Source organism: Peromyscus californicus, unplaced genomic scaffold, assembly GCF_007827085.1.
Source record: "Peromyscus californicus insignis strain IS unplaced genomic scaffold, ASM782708v3 Scaffold_4__1_contigs__length_199733344, whole genome shotgun sequence".
Classification (NCBI taxonomy): domain Eukaryota; kingdom Metazoa; phylum Chordata; class Mammalia; order Rodentia; family Cricetidae; genus Peromyscus; species Peromyscus californicus.
Window position 1 is genome coordinate 178,438,519 of NW_026294562.1, and position 13,444 is coordinate 178,451,962.

The 13,444-nt window shown below is 43.5% G+C and overlaps 1 pseudogene; it reads right to left on the reverse strand.

Moving 5' to 3' along the window:
* Window positions 1-2,532: 2,532 nt before the first annotated feature.
* Window positions 2,533-11,224, reverse strand: LOC128124128 (uncharacterized protein C2orf78 homolog; annotated as a pseudogene).
* Window positions 11,225-13,444: the final 2,220 nt, after the last annotated feature.

Here is a 13,444-nt window from a genome sequence, read left to right on the forward strand (position 1 = left end):
GTTGATCTGATTTATGAGCTGTCAGCAATATCATGGTGAACTTCCAGAAGCAGTAGTCTTCTGTTCATCGTGAAGATGCTTGTAATGGGATGCTGGTGCTAGAAGCAAGCAATTGAGGGACTGATGGTGAACTTGGCTGCACGTTACCTCTTTCAAACTTGTTGCTCTTTGCTGCCCAGACTCATCTAGCTCTTGATGTTTTATCTCCTTCTGGTATTTGTTTTCCTGAGATAGGCAAGTCTCTGAAGACCCTGTTATTCAGGAACTCACTGTGTATCTCACTCTGGTCTCAGATACAGGGGCATTCTTTGTATCTTCCTCCCTTCTTACAGTATTGAGGTTGTTAGTCATTGAGTCTGGCCGCCTTCTCTGTTCATCCACAAGTATAATGAGTATGACAGTTACTGAAGCTTCTTCCTCCTGGCAACAGTCTCTGAACAATCCTGGGCTTCTAGAATTCTCTAAGATGCTTCTTTCTGAGAAAAGGCTACATAGAGACTGGAATACCTGGGGAATGAAGGCATTTGTTGGTGTGTGGTAGTGGGTTACATGAAAAAAGCAAAGCGGTGTTTTCCAAGTGTTGCAGCTTGTTGGAAAATGATCCTGGCTGGCAGTTGAGAGCCAAGGAACAGCACAAAGTCAACTTAAGCATAGCAGCTTACATCTCTGCTCCAGGGAAAGCTTTTCCCAGTGTAACAACTCTGCTTTGTTAGGGGAACGTTTCTTCAGGAAAAGTGTTACAGTTCTGCTCTGTTCTGCTCCTCTCTGGCTAGTATTACTTCTCTGATCTACTCTGGTCCATTCTGGCAAAGAAGTTCTCACCCAAGCCTCACTGAAGAGATTTATTGGGAGGAAAGAATCCAGGAGGGTGACTGCCTCTGCCAGGATGGAAAAAGGCAGTTAACAACTCAACAGGTACAGGGCTAATGTAGGGCTTCTTAGTGGGGGAGTTTTTCCAGGGTGAAGCTTTTCAGGGTGAGAATTACTCAGATTCCATTCCCTGAGTTTGGACAAACTCAGAGATTCATTACACTTTGTGTCAAGGATGGGTTTGTTGTATTGCTCAGTGATTGGTTGGTTTTTGTGCTGAGTGTGTCGGGGCAGAGTGTGTTTCTTTGACTCTGGTTTCAGGGCCAAAGTGTGTTTCTTCTCCTGGCCCTTTTAACCTTTTGGCTCTGCTTTCAGAGATAAAGAAACAAAGTTTCAGGTTCACTGTGTGTTTCTTTGGCTGACTCTTTTATCCTATAATTTTGCTCTATATTTGAAAAAAGAACAACCCATTTCCCATCTCAGTGTATCTTCACAGACAGGAATATGATATTTTGTTTATATATGGGTAAATCTTGTGTATTCCCTCATTTTGGTTTTGATTGTTATCATTCTCTTTGGTTATTCACTGGAGGGTTCATAGGCTGTCTTATGGCATGGGTGTAGTGTGCATTTATATATATTTCTTACTCTACCTTCCTCAACAAGCACTACTATAACAGTGTCTGTCAGTCCTCATTGAAAATGACCCTGGAGCCTGTTTAGTTCTCCTCCTGCATTGACATGAGCTGTGAGAACTTTCCCTTGGGACCTCTTTTACACTGAGCTAGTGCTGTAGCTATCAGCTACATGCCCAGCTCAGTAGAACTGTTCCTCCATGCAGATTGTTTCATGTTTTGTTGTGCTTGGCAAAACTCTGCCATAAGACTGTTCTTTTTCATAGGCCAGCAGGATGCCTTTGTCTTTCACCCTTGCAGTTTCCTTCATCACTGACCACTTGTCAGATAATGTGACACATTCCAAGTGGCAATGAGTGAAAGTTGGAAGGTTCATCCAGGCTTCTGGTTGTAGATCCATCAGTAAAAAAAGTGTCCTCTTATAGTAGCTTAGAACCAAGTGAGTAGAACATCACGGGATTTGTGTTATTTGAATTCTGATAGTGGAGAAAGAAAATGAGAATTAGATAAGATAGATAGAACTGTTCTCTGTATTTAATTCTCATCAATTCTGTGTTTAGTTTTAAATATTTGCATATTATTTTTCTTTCACTGTAACAATGAACTTATGTCCTCTAACAACCTATAGAGATCTTAGTTTCCACACCCTGTACTCCTTCTAATTCTTTTCTGAGTCCTCACTTCTCAGTACCTACTAACCTTCTGTACCTCTTTACAAAAGAAAAATCTTTCAAAAGATAACAAAAAAATATGATAAGATATTGTTTTGGGACAGCATCTCCAAGAAAAGTTAATGTAAGTTAAATAATTTGAAAGATGGTATCTTGCATGGGTCGAAAAATGGCACTCCCTAAAGACAGATGCCTGCTAAATGATAAGTGCTAGAGGAGGGCTTAAACCTCAGGAGATGTTGGCCATGAAGGTCCTTAGTACCTCCTAAAATATGAAAGTTATTGTGATCCTGTTGTAAGTTGTGAGCAAGAAAGTAGAAAAGGGTCAAACTGAATGATTTGCAGGATAGGAAAAGTTCAGATTTGCCTGGAGCTGGAACCCCCTTTCCGATAGCCACCTGGGTGGCTTTCATAGACCAAGCAGGCTCTTCCATCATTTTGAGTGAGAATGGTCAGGAATTGTGCTATTAGGTTGTTGGCTGTCTCCCCCACATAGTAATTTTCAAGAGAGATGTATACACTGGTACAGAGAAAGGACAGTTGTTAAATATATTTACAATAACTCTCCAATTTGATATGTGTACACATGCACAGAAGGGAATTCTTATCTTGTACTGCAATCCACCAGAAAATCTCCTGTGACTGAGGAGTTCCAGGTCTAGAGGGAAGACAATTGTTTTGTTGAATGAATGAGTTATGGAGAGAGAACCTGTCTCGAGAATCTAAAAGCAAATTAACAAATAAATGAGTTATATTTCCTGTGTGTCACCCTCTCAAAGAAGTGCCAAGTGCCTCAGAGGCAATAGTGTGAGTAACCCTGATAATATTAGAGCACAGAGTATGCAAAAGTGTTGAATGTTCACAGACAGGCCAGAATGGAGCAACACACCAGCCACTCAAGAAATCCTGGCTGTAGTTGACAGATGGTCTCTCAGGGAAGTAAAGCATTTGTGGCCAGAAAAAAAAGAAACAGTTATTCGAGAGGGGGTCCTAGAGAACAGGAGGACATCTTTGTTATTGCTACCTCAGTAAGTGTATTAATATCTAGATTATATAGAATTAGATAAAATACATAAATCATAAGAAATCAGGCAACCCAGGTAGTAAAGTGCAAAGAGAAAGACAGTCCTCCCCTATTTCATAAAAAGGAGAGTGAGGACATACAAAGGTTCAGATGGAGGAGGAACCAGGGAAATGCATAGTGAACCTCCTAGATGCCATCCAAGGCCAACTAGCAAAGAAATGACAGCCACCACTGAGAGAGTTCACAGAAAGGAATGCGATCCAATGCTGGAGAGGATGGAAAGATTTCCAGCCTGATTGGATGTCAGTGTGGAGGATCCTCCAAAAGCCTAAACCTGGACCACCCCATGGTTCATATATGCCTTTCCAAAGAACTCAATATATTAGAGATGTACTTGCCCATCAGTGTTGACTGCAGCACCGTTTCAAGAATATTAGGGAACCAAGCATGGTATTCAACAGCATTGCCATGAGTGAAGAAAATGGGTTGTTCGTAGAACGTGAAGTCTTTTCAGCCATAGGGAAAATGAAGTCATGTTGTTTGCAGTATGTGGATTCAACTGAGGCTCATGAGATGGCTCAGTAGATAAGAACACTTGCTTTTCTTGCAGAGTTCCCAGGCTTGCATCCTGGTAGCTTTCAATCTCTCTTAATTCCTGACCTTAGAGGTCTGATGCCCTCTTCTGGCCTCTGAGGGCACTCCACACATGTGTTCCACAGGAATTCAGGTGGAAAACACACAAACACACACACACACATACACACACACACATACACAACATGAATTAAAGTATTAAATGGATAATTTCAACGATGGATACAACTTAAGATAAAAATAGTTATCAAATTCAATCAATCTTAGGAAGATAGTCTACATAGTATATTTTCTCTTTAAGTTGGGTGCTTGATAGTGTATACATGGAATCCTGTATCTCATCATGAAATTCATGGAGGTGCTCAGTCCCAGACCAATCGTGATTAAAGGGCTGGTGTGAGTGTTTCCAAATGGGAGTAAGTGTGGCAAGTGCAGGTATATGTTCACTATACAGGATACACTATAGGAAACATACCAAACCAGTATAGTGAAAAATAAAAGTCAAGGAGAATAATTTTAATTCCACTACATATTTTGGCTAGATACTTTTATCTTAAATAAACACTATCACTGACTTATAGCATTTGATGTATTTATGGAAAACATTTCCACTTTGGCAACATAAATTAATAATAGCTAAGGTATGAAGGAACCATCAAATCACTCTATATATAATTATTCATGGGTGCTTCTCCAGTCACTTTTAGTGTCTTCAAATATTTAGAAGTATAGAAATTATGTCTGACAATTTATATATAAATCCTGGGATGTACATATTAATCACCTTGACTCCATATGCACCTACATATGTACACATACATCCAAGTCTTTCAATCCAATATATACTTGTATATCTGTGTCTGTATCTAACCTTGTCTATGTTGAATAGTACTGTGTTCCAAAGTCTAGGCCAGCTCTTACATGACATAGCCAAAATATGTAGAAATTTCCATATTCTTCTGCCTCTGAAGGAAGAGCTGCGGTTTTCCCAGAGAGGTGTACTTGGCAGCATTCTCTCTCTCCCTTTGTGCCTCTTCATGGCCTCCCGCTCTGGTCTCTGCTCTTCTGTGATGGGCTGTGAGATGACTGGCCCTGGAATGTGGACTTTCCTCCATGGAATTGGTTGGTGGCTGAAGTCTTGCAGTAGATATTGGATTTGAGGTTTGGGGTTTGATGGGGCCTTGTTCTTGTCAGCAGAAGCAAGCTCCCTCTGTAGTGAAGGGTGAGATGATGCCCTGCAGGGTCCAGGCCTAGAGGCAGCTCGCTGAGGCCCAGTGAATGAATGGATGGGTTTGCTTATGTTAGGTCATGTGGCACTGGTAGCAATAGGCAGAACTGGCTTGTCAGAGGCCATCAAAGAAGTGCTGGCAGGAGCTGGTTTAGATGGCTTGAGTGTGGTAGGCTGAGCCGAGTGGGAATGAGGCCTCACAGGGCATACTGCAGGGGCCCTGCGAGAAGCCAGGGGGAGAGGCTTTCTAGAAACAGGTCTTGCTTGTTGCATGTCCACGGCTGGGAAAGGCAGAGGTACTAACTTGACCTTCCCAGGTGGGGGCAGCTCATACTGGGATGGAGATGGACACTCCCTGTGGAGATTGCTCTCTGGTCTCTGAGCATTGCTCGGGGTTTTACCAGGGCCTCGGCCATCACTTGGCACATCCAGAAGGGATGTGGTGTCTTGGCCTGTCCTGGGATCGTTGTTGCTGCTGAGGTTTAGCCGAGCCCAGGAGGAGGAGATGCCAGTTTTCTTCTCACTCTTCTTCCCCAGTGGGTGAAAGACTTGCACGGATTCTAGCATGTGCATGCCGAGGTGAGTTTGAGGCTTTTTAAAGCTGTCATGGCTGAGCTCAGGTGGATTCCTCTTCCTCTGGTTCTTTGGCTTGGTGGTGTTTTCTTCCTCCTTGACATGTTCCTTGACTGTTTCAGCTCCTCTGTTTTCGTGGAGTTGTTTTCTCTGGTTCTCTAAGTCTTGTCTTGCCCCTGAGCCCTAGCTCTGCTGGGCATGCTAGGTGTGGCTTTCTAGGCTTTGCCCTCCATGTGCTAGGGCATGTTGTCTATAGCCCCTTCACTGGACCCAGCACTGCCCACAGCCTCTTCTCCCTCCACCACGTCCTTGAATGGATTCTGGCCTGAGAAGGTCCATCAAGCATCTCCAAGACTTGCTGGCCATTCTTTTTCATGTGGTCCAATGGCAGACTGATGATGCTTTCCTCGTCCCCATCCCTTCTGATGTCTTTGGTATGGGTTGCTGTGGGATCTTGGAATGGGTTCATTTCAGTGATTGAGTGGAAGAGTCGGGGAAGGTGAATATCTGCCACCAGTGTAGTCATGTCTGCAAAGTCCATGCTGGAGTCCATCACACTCTGCAGCACCCCAGGCTCATCCTGACCAAGGCTGCTGCTTCCCAAGGTGGCATTGTCAGGAGAAAGCTTCTGTTTTAGGCTCCCAGAATCAGTGTAGTCCAGGGCCTGCTGCATGTTGGCATGTGCTAAAGGGAGAAATGATGGGTCTTGGTTTTCATTTATGCCCTCATAGGCATCCAGAGGAGTTGATAAATCAGCTGTCATCAAATCCAAGTCGTTATTCTCTGTTTGTTCCAAGCTTGGAGCAGGAGGCAAGGGGAAGGATTCCAAAAAACTGTCAATGGGGGCAGTTAATGACCAGTCCCCATGGACAGGTGGTGTCTTCTGGACATCCTGGTTGCAGGCATTGCAGAGGTCTGGACTCTGCAGCAGACAGAGTATCTGGCCCGAAGCTGTCAATTCCAGGGATGTGTCCATTTTCACCACTGAAAAAGAGTCAAGGAAGAAGTCAGTGCCTGGTAAGTGAGGTGCTCCCCACTTCTCAGTGCACCTCAGTACTCAGACCCCTACAGCAGTGGGGAAGGCATTCCTATGAGCTCTGCTTGAGTAGCACAGGCGGCACCCCTGTTGGAAGACTTGTGACCACTGTCTTATTTCTGGTAACCATGTGATACCATGTTTTCTCAGATGTTTGTGTTTTCCTCGGTGTTTGTGTGTTGTGTGAATGCATAGTGATCATGGGGAGGTGACAGAATTCCCTTGGGGTGTGGTCCTCCCTTTCCTTTCCCATGTCTCTGTAAGAGTGACCCTCATTTCTGTGGAAGTTTGCTATCAGGCAGGTTGTCTGGTCCATAATTTTCAAGAACTTACCCTTGTCTTCCAACTCTCGGCATTACTCAAATCCTCCCAGTTTCTAAATGGGTTCAGGTATCCAAACCCAGTTCCTTACTCCTGCAAGGCAATCATTTCTACAACCTTGGATTTCCTCCAGCTCCACATTTCACCGTCTTGTTTTAATGATATGAAAATTGGGTTAAGAAGATGAAATGTTAGTTTTGTGTGACTGTGTAGTAGCTACTATATCCTAATGATCATGCATAGATTGGGCTCACCTCTGAATAACCATTGCAAAAAAAAGGAGAGAGAGAGAGAGAGAGAGAGAGAGAGAGAGAGAGAGAGAGAGCGCCAATGAAAGTGAGTGAGAGAGAGAGAGAGAGAGAGAGAGAGAGAAGCTTTGCCCAACTTAGCAGTTGTACACTGGTACACTGGGTATACTGGACTCTCAATGCACTTATGCTTGTAAGAGAATGGCAGGGCCAGCACTTGCAATCTGGGAGTAATACTTCCTCTAGGACAGATTTGGAGTTGCACTGTTCTAAAGTCAGAATTCAGCACAGAGAATATAAAGGTCTACCAAATAGAAATGCCTTGGTGACCTCTATAGCACTGAGCAACTGATTATGAAGTAGGTGATTGACACAGCCATATCTGAATGGAATGGCAGAAGTTATAAAGCCAGAACTGCTGCTTGACAAAGATCCAGAAAAGCTGAGCCACATGATGGCTGCCATGCCACCTTTGTTTTTCACCTGTTATCCTTTTAATGGGGCACTTTTAATATTTGTACAATTTGGGTATGTTGGATCGATGGAAAATTCCTTATGAATCATTTATGCCTTCTCCCAGGCATGCTGCTTCTAAGCTTACCCAGTAAAGTCCTGAACATACTATTCCCCCCACATACACTTTGAGGGAGATATCCTTATCTACTTGAAGGTCTTCTTTATGCCTTGGATGTTGTGACACATAAAAAAGCCAGAGGTTTCTTCATGAGGCTATTAGATATTCTTGAAACATCTGTCTCTGTACTTACACAGGGACAAGCTATTCAAAACAAAGTAAAATTAATAAGGTCAACAAGATTCGGTGGGCTAGAGGAATTGTCCACAGTTCAGATTACAAGGCTCTTCCCACAGTACACTCAGACAATGACGTGACATAAAGCTCTGCCCTACATAGAGACATATTGATTAGTAAAGTATGGGGTGGAAAGATGATGAAAGTATGAGGTATTACAACCTCCCTGTCTTAGAAGTTAGCTCATGTAGAGCCAGTATAATGTTACATGACCAAGGAACAACAGAATGCCAGGATTAAACATATAGACAAATTCTATAAGGAGATAAATGTGAACATTGATTGTATTATGTCAGAATTTGAATAATAACTGCAGCATCTTTAGCCTAAGGATTACTCCTGGGCACTCTGACCACTAAGAGTTAATAATACATTGCTTGGGACATGACAAAATGCCCAGGATGGTTGAGGATTTGGTTTTGGTCTAGTGTCCTTGAAGTAACCAAAGCATCAGGCCTGAGCACAGGCTATCGTATGCCTCTAGATTATTAAAAATATGGTTATGGGGCTACTGAGTAAGAATGATTACTCTGTTTATTAATGATGTCAAAACTTGAGGGAAAATGATTGGAAACAATAACTCTGTTTGGTCATAGCTTACAAATGATGACTAAAAGATGAGCAAAAGGAGGTGTCCAAAACCAAAAATGATATGATCAATGATTTGGAACATCATGAATGTCTGCTAACTAAATTCTGTATAAATAAAGAAAAACACTCTGGCTGCTGGTTAGTCAGGCTACAAGATTTTCCCAACCACCATGGCCTGGCTCACTTCCTTCATCCCTGACTCCTTACATTCCTGCAGAACCCATCCACTGCCAATGAAGGCTTCCCTCAGGTTATTGTTGTGTAACGGTGCATGGGACTGATTAGCTAAGTCAGTGACGTGTGTCTGTGGTGGTGTCCTTGAACATGTCTTAATAGAGGATGGGTGCCAATCATTGCCCTGCATTGTCAGTCATTATAAGACTGAAGATGGGGATGGTGAGCCAGGCCAAGGCTGAGCTCTCAGGACTCCCATCCATTCTCCCTGAGGACATCCACTGCTGAAAGTTTGAGTTGTGTCTGCTTTGGGTGCTGATCTCTGTCCTCCCGGCTGGCTTTACTTGAAGACTATTGTCTGGCAGGTCTTGAGCAGGTGTGGGATAGTAGAGGGCAGAGATGGAGAAGGGTGTTTGGACATTTGTTGACTGAATATCCTTTGGCATCATCACCATCCCTGATGCCTGATGCCCAGAATAGATCACAGGGCTACAGGCCTGCAGGCACTGCCTGAGTTCTCTAGCATTCAGAGGACCCAGGCTGTTGAGGTCATTGTAATAGACCTGGCTGCCCTCCTGGTAGGAAGGTGCCAGGCTGTATCCTTGATTAGGCACCTGTGATGGTGTGGCTTGAACAAGGCTAGTAGATAGTGTTGAATAGGAGAGGACTAAGGAATTGGGACCTAAAATATTATCACCCTGGGCTGTCATAGACAAGGAGGAGAATGTGGTATTCTGGTCAATGACAGTTACAGTGAAGTCCTGGAGTGTAGCTCCCTTCCTGTCAGTGCTTCCCATGGGATCCCACTGGAGAACACCTGGATAGGAGAGTGCTGAGGCAGAGCTCTGGCCATAGCCAGTCAGTGCAGTCACCATGGTTGTGCCAGCTGGTAAGTAGGGGTAGGCACTGTCCATGAGCTGCTGGCAACAAGTGCTGGAGTCTGGTGGCAGGAGCCATGCTAAGCTCACAGCTGGGGTAGAGACCCTGGAGAAGTTGCACACACTTCCTGCTAAGGGCATGGCATTCCTCAGCACAGGCGCAGAAGGCTGCAGAGCACATTCTGTCCCAAAGAAAGGTGCACATTGGAAATTTTCTGTAAGAAGGAAGAGGAAAGTGGGAAGAACAATGAGATGGAATCTGTGTGGCTTCCCATGAGGAGCTTTGTTATCTGCAGTTTGTCCTGTCTAGGAGAGTCTGAGACCTATTTTCCCTCACATATGCCAAACAAATGGTTCAGAATGATTCGTGGTAATGGGTAGGATGACACTCATTTGATGAGCTGCCTGTTCTTCCTGTGTGGGCATGCACTTCCTAGTTGATCCATGTTGACCCTTGCTCTGACTAGAAAACATCCTTCTTTGCCCTGCTTTGTCTTGTTCTGATACCTGCTGTGGTACTGCCTCACACCTGTGTCCCAGAACAGAAGTGTTTAAAGTAGGAGAACCTTAGACAGCTTCTCATGCCTGTGCCTTTGCACTGTTCTGTGCATATCTTCCTCTATGCACAGAGAGAGATTCTCTACCTAGATCTGTCTGGCCTTGAAATCACACAGACTGGCCTGCCTCTGCATCAGAGTGCTCGCATTGTAGGTACTTTCCATGTCCACCAGGCTTGGCTCTACTCTGAGCTTTCTTAATGAAATGATGTATCAAGAATTTCATATATAAGAACTGTATTCAGCTAAGAATCCCTTGGTCATCTAGCTCCTTCTGTTCCCCACTACTTTTTGTGTAAGTCATTACCTCTTACTTTTATATAACCATTCAGCTCATATACATATATGACTACATGAATACAACCTGCTGATAACATTTCATGTTGATTGCCTGTGTTTCATGTGATGTCTTGCGACTACAAATGTATTGTGGACTTCATCTCTGAATAAGATTACTTCTTAATTTAATAATTGGTTAAATTGATTCTTCAATGAACACTTCCACAGTAATTGTTAATTTCTTGTAACTCTCCTAGTTGGGAATCCTTGTGAGAATCCTTGCAAAACAGTGGTGTGTCAGTTCTCGTCCAGAGAACAACTGTTTATGGAGTACCCAGCCCATGTTGATAACATCCAACACAATCAGTGTTCAAAAGATGTGGAGAATGCTTTGGAAGATGGGCTGGAAAGAGTGTAAGAGCCAGGGATCAGAGCTGGATATTGTTTTCTATATGTGACAGGAAAACTTTACCTTGACTAATCTCAACAGTGTGACTGCATAATTACGGGATGGGATTTGACAATGTCTTGTGTCTTTTTATTTAATCTGTGGTATTCTGTAACATTCAGTTCCATACTACCTTTGAGTACCTCCAGTGTCATCTCTGCAGTGTGTCTTCTTCATTTCCATGTATTCTAAACCCAGTAAGAACCAAATCTGAATGTGACATTTAATTCCAGGTAACTCTACCAGCATCATGGTATCCCCACTAAACCAAGATTTAAAGTATAGTAAAAATAAGGGGAGAAGTGATCAAAAGAAATGTTTTAAAGTTTCTTTCTTTACCTGCCATGGTCGGAGGGAGAGTATCAGCAATCCACAGTACAATTGAGCAAGAGAATTGGTTGTTCTTGTCTGATCAGCTGACCTGAGTGGCAAGTGTGTCTGGTATCAGACAGCATTTACTGGTCACTGGTCACAGGTGACCTGTGATGATGCAAATTTGTTTATAGGCATCGTCATGGCAACCCCAAGAACCCACCAGGTAATGGTAGAGTTAGAGGGAGAATGATGTCATAAACAGGGCAGCAGCCAATGGGAAGGTCAGATTCTGAGCTAACACATGGGATTCGTTAGAGAGAATGCCAGGAATCCAAAAGTAGCCATGGAGGCTGAGGTGTGGGCTAGTGAAAGAGGCAATCTTGGCATGGAAGTCATGAACCCTTTCATGAGGTTTAGTCCAGAGTATTGGCAGAGCTTCTTATAAGGTTTATCGATGAAGCTGTGTCTATTGTTCCCATGAGGTGTCACCTTCCAGCATAGAGTGTCCCATCATCATACACTGTACATACAGTCAGTAGCCTTGGGCAAGAAAGAGAGGATCTCCTTTGTGAAGGAAACGTGGGTGTGAAACCGTTTCACTTGATCTGATTTATGAGCTGTCATCCTCTGTCCATGACCCAAGGAAGAGATCAAAGGGCTCCTTTCTGACTGGGTTGAAGAACAGGGTATTGATGCACCTTTGATGATGAACTCCAAGAATCTTCTATTTTGTTTTCTTGTCCCAGAGACCTTCCTTAGTCTGTGTTGACCCAGGCAGGTCTCACATCTCCCTTCTCTACTTTTCATCCCTTTTTGGTAGGGTTTGATTCTTGGACTAGGGTGAACCTGTATCCTTAGAGTGGTGAGAAGTATCATGGTGAACTTCCAGAAGCAGTGGTCTTCTGTTCATCGTGAAGATGCTTGTAATTGGAGGCTGCTGGTTGTAGTAAGCACTTGAGGGGTAACCCCTGTTGTTTGGGTGCTCATCTTGTATCTCACTCTTGTCTCAGACACGTGGGCATTCTTTGTATCTTGCCTCCCTTCTTACAGTTTGAAGTTGTTAGTCATTGAGTCTGGCTGCCTTCTCTCTTCATCCACAAGTATAATGAGTGTGACAGTTACTGAAGCTTCTTCCTCCTGGCAACAGTCTCTGCAGAATCCTGGGCTTCGAGCATTCTCTGCCATGCTTTTTTCTGAGAAAGGGCTAAAAGGGACTGGAACACCTGGAGCAGGAAGGAATTTGTTGGCATGTGGTGGTGGGTTACATGAAAATGCAATGTAGGTGTTTTTGTAAGTGTTGCAGCTTGTTGGAATGGGATCCTGGCAGTTGAGTGCCAAGCAATAGCACAAAGTCAATTTAAGCTAGCAGCTTACATCTGTTCCAGTTAAAGCTTTCCCCAGTGCAACCACTCTGCTTTGTTAGGGGAAGGTTTCCCCAGCAAAAGTTACAGTTCTGCTCTGCTTTTCTCTACTGTGCCTAATGTTCCCTCTCTGCTCTGCTCCCTTCTGACAAAAGAATGTCTCACCCAAACCTCATTCAGGAGATTTATTAGAGGGGAAGAATCCAGGAAGGTTGCTTCCTCTCACAGAGTGGAAAAAGGCTTTTCCCAACTGAACGTGTACAGGGTTTATGTAGTAGAGCTTCTTAGTGGGGGAGCTTTTCAGGGTGAGAATTGCTCAGATTCCAATCCCTGAGTTTGGACAAACTCAGAGATTCTTTACTTACATTTTGTGCTCAGGGATTGATTAGTTTTCTTCCTAAGGGATTGGTTGGTTTTTGTGCTGAGTGTGTCAGGGGCAGAGTGTGTTTCTTTGACTCTGTTTTCAGGTCCCAAGTGTGTTTTTATTCACTGGCCATTTTTAACCTTTTGGCTCTGGTTTCAGGGCTATGGTCTGTTTCTTTTATTGGCCCTTTTTAAGCTTTTGGCTCTTCTTTTAGAGTCATGGTTTCAGGGTCACTGTGTGTTTCTTTGGCTGGCTCTTTTATCCTACAATTTCCCTTTATATTTGCAAAAAAGAGAACAACCCATTTCCCATCTCAGTGTTTCTTCACAGACAGGAATGCAAAATATTAATGAAATATGGGGAAATCTTGTGTATTTCCTCATTTTGGTTTTGATTGTTATCCTTTTTGGTCATTTACTGGTGAATTCATAGACTGTCTTATGGCATGGGTGTAGTGTGCATATATATACAATTCTTAATCTGTCTCAGCAAGCACTACTGTGACAGTGTCTGTCAGTCCTCATTG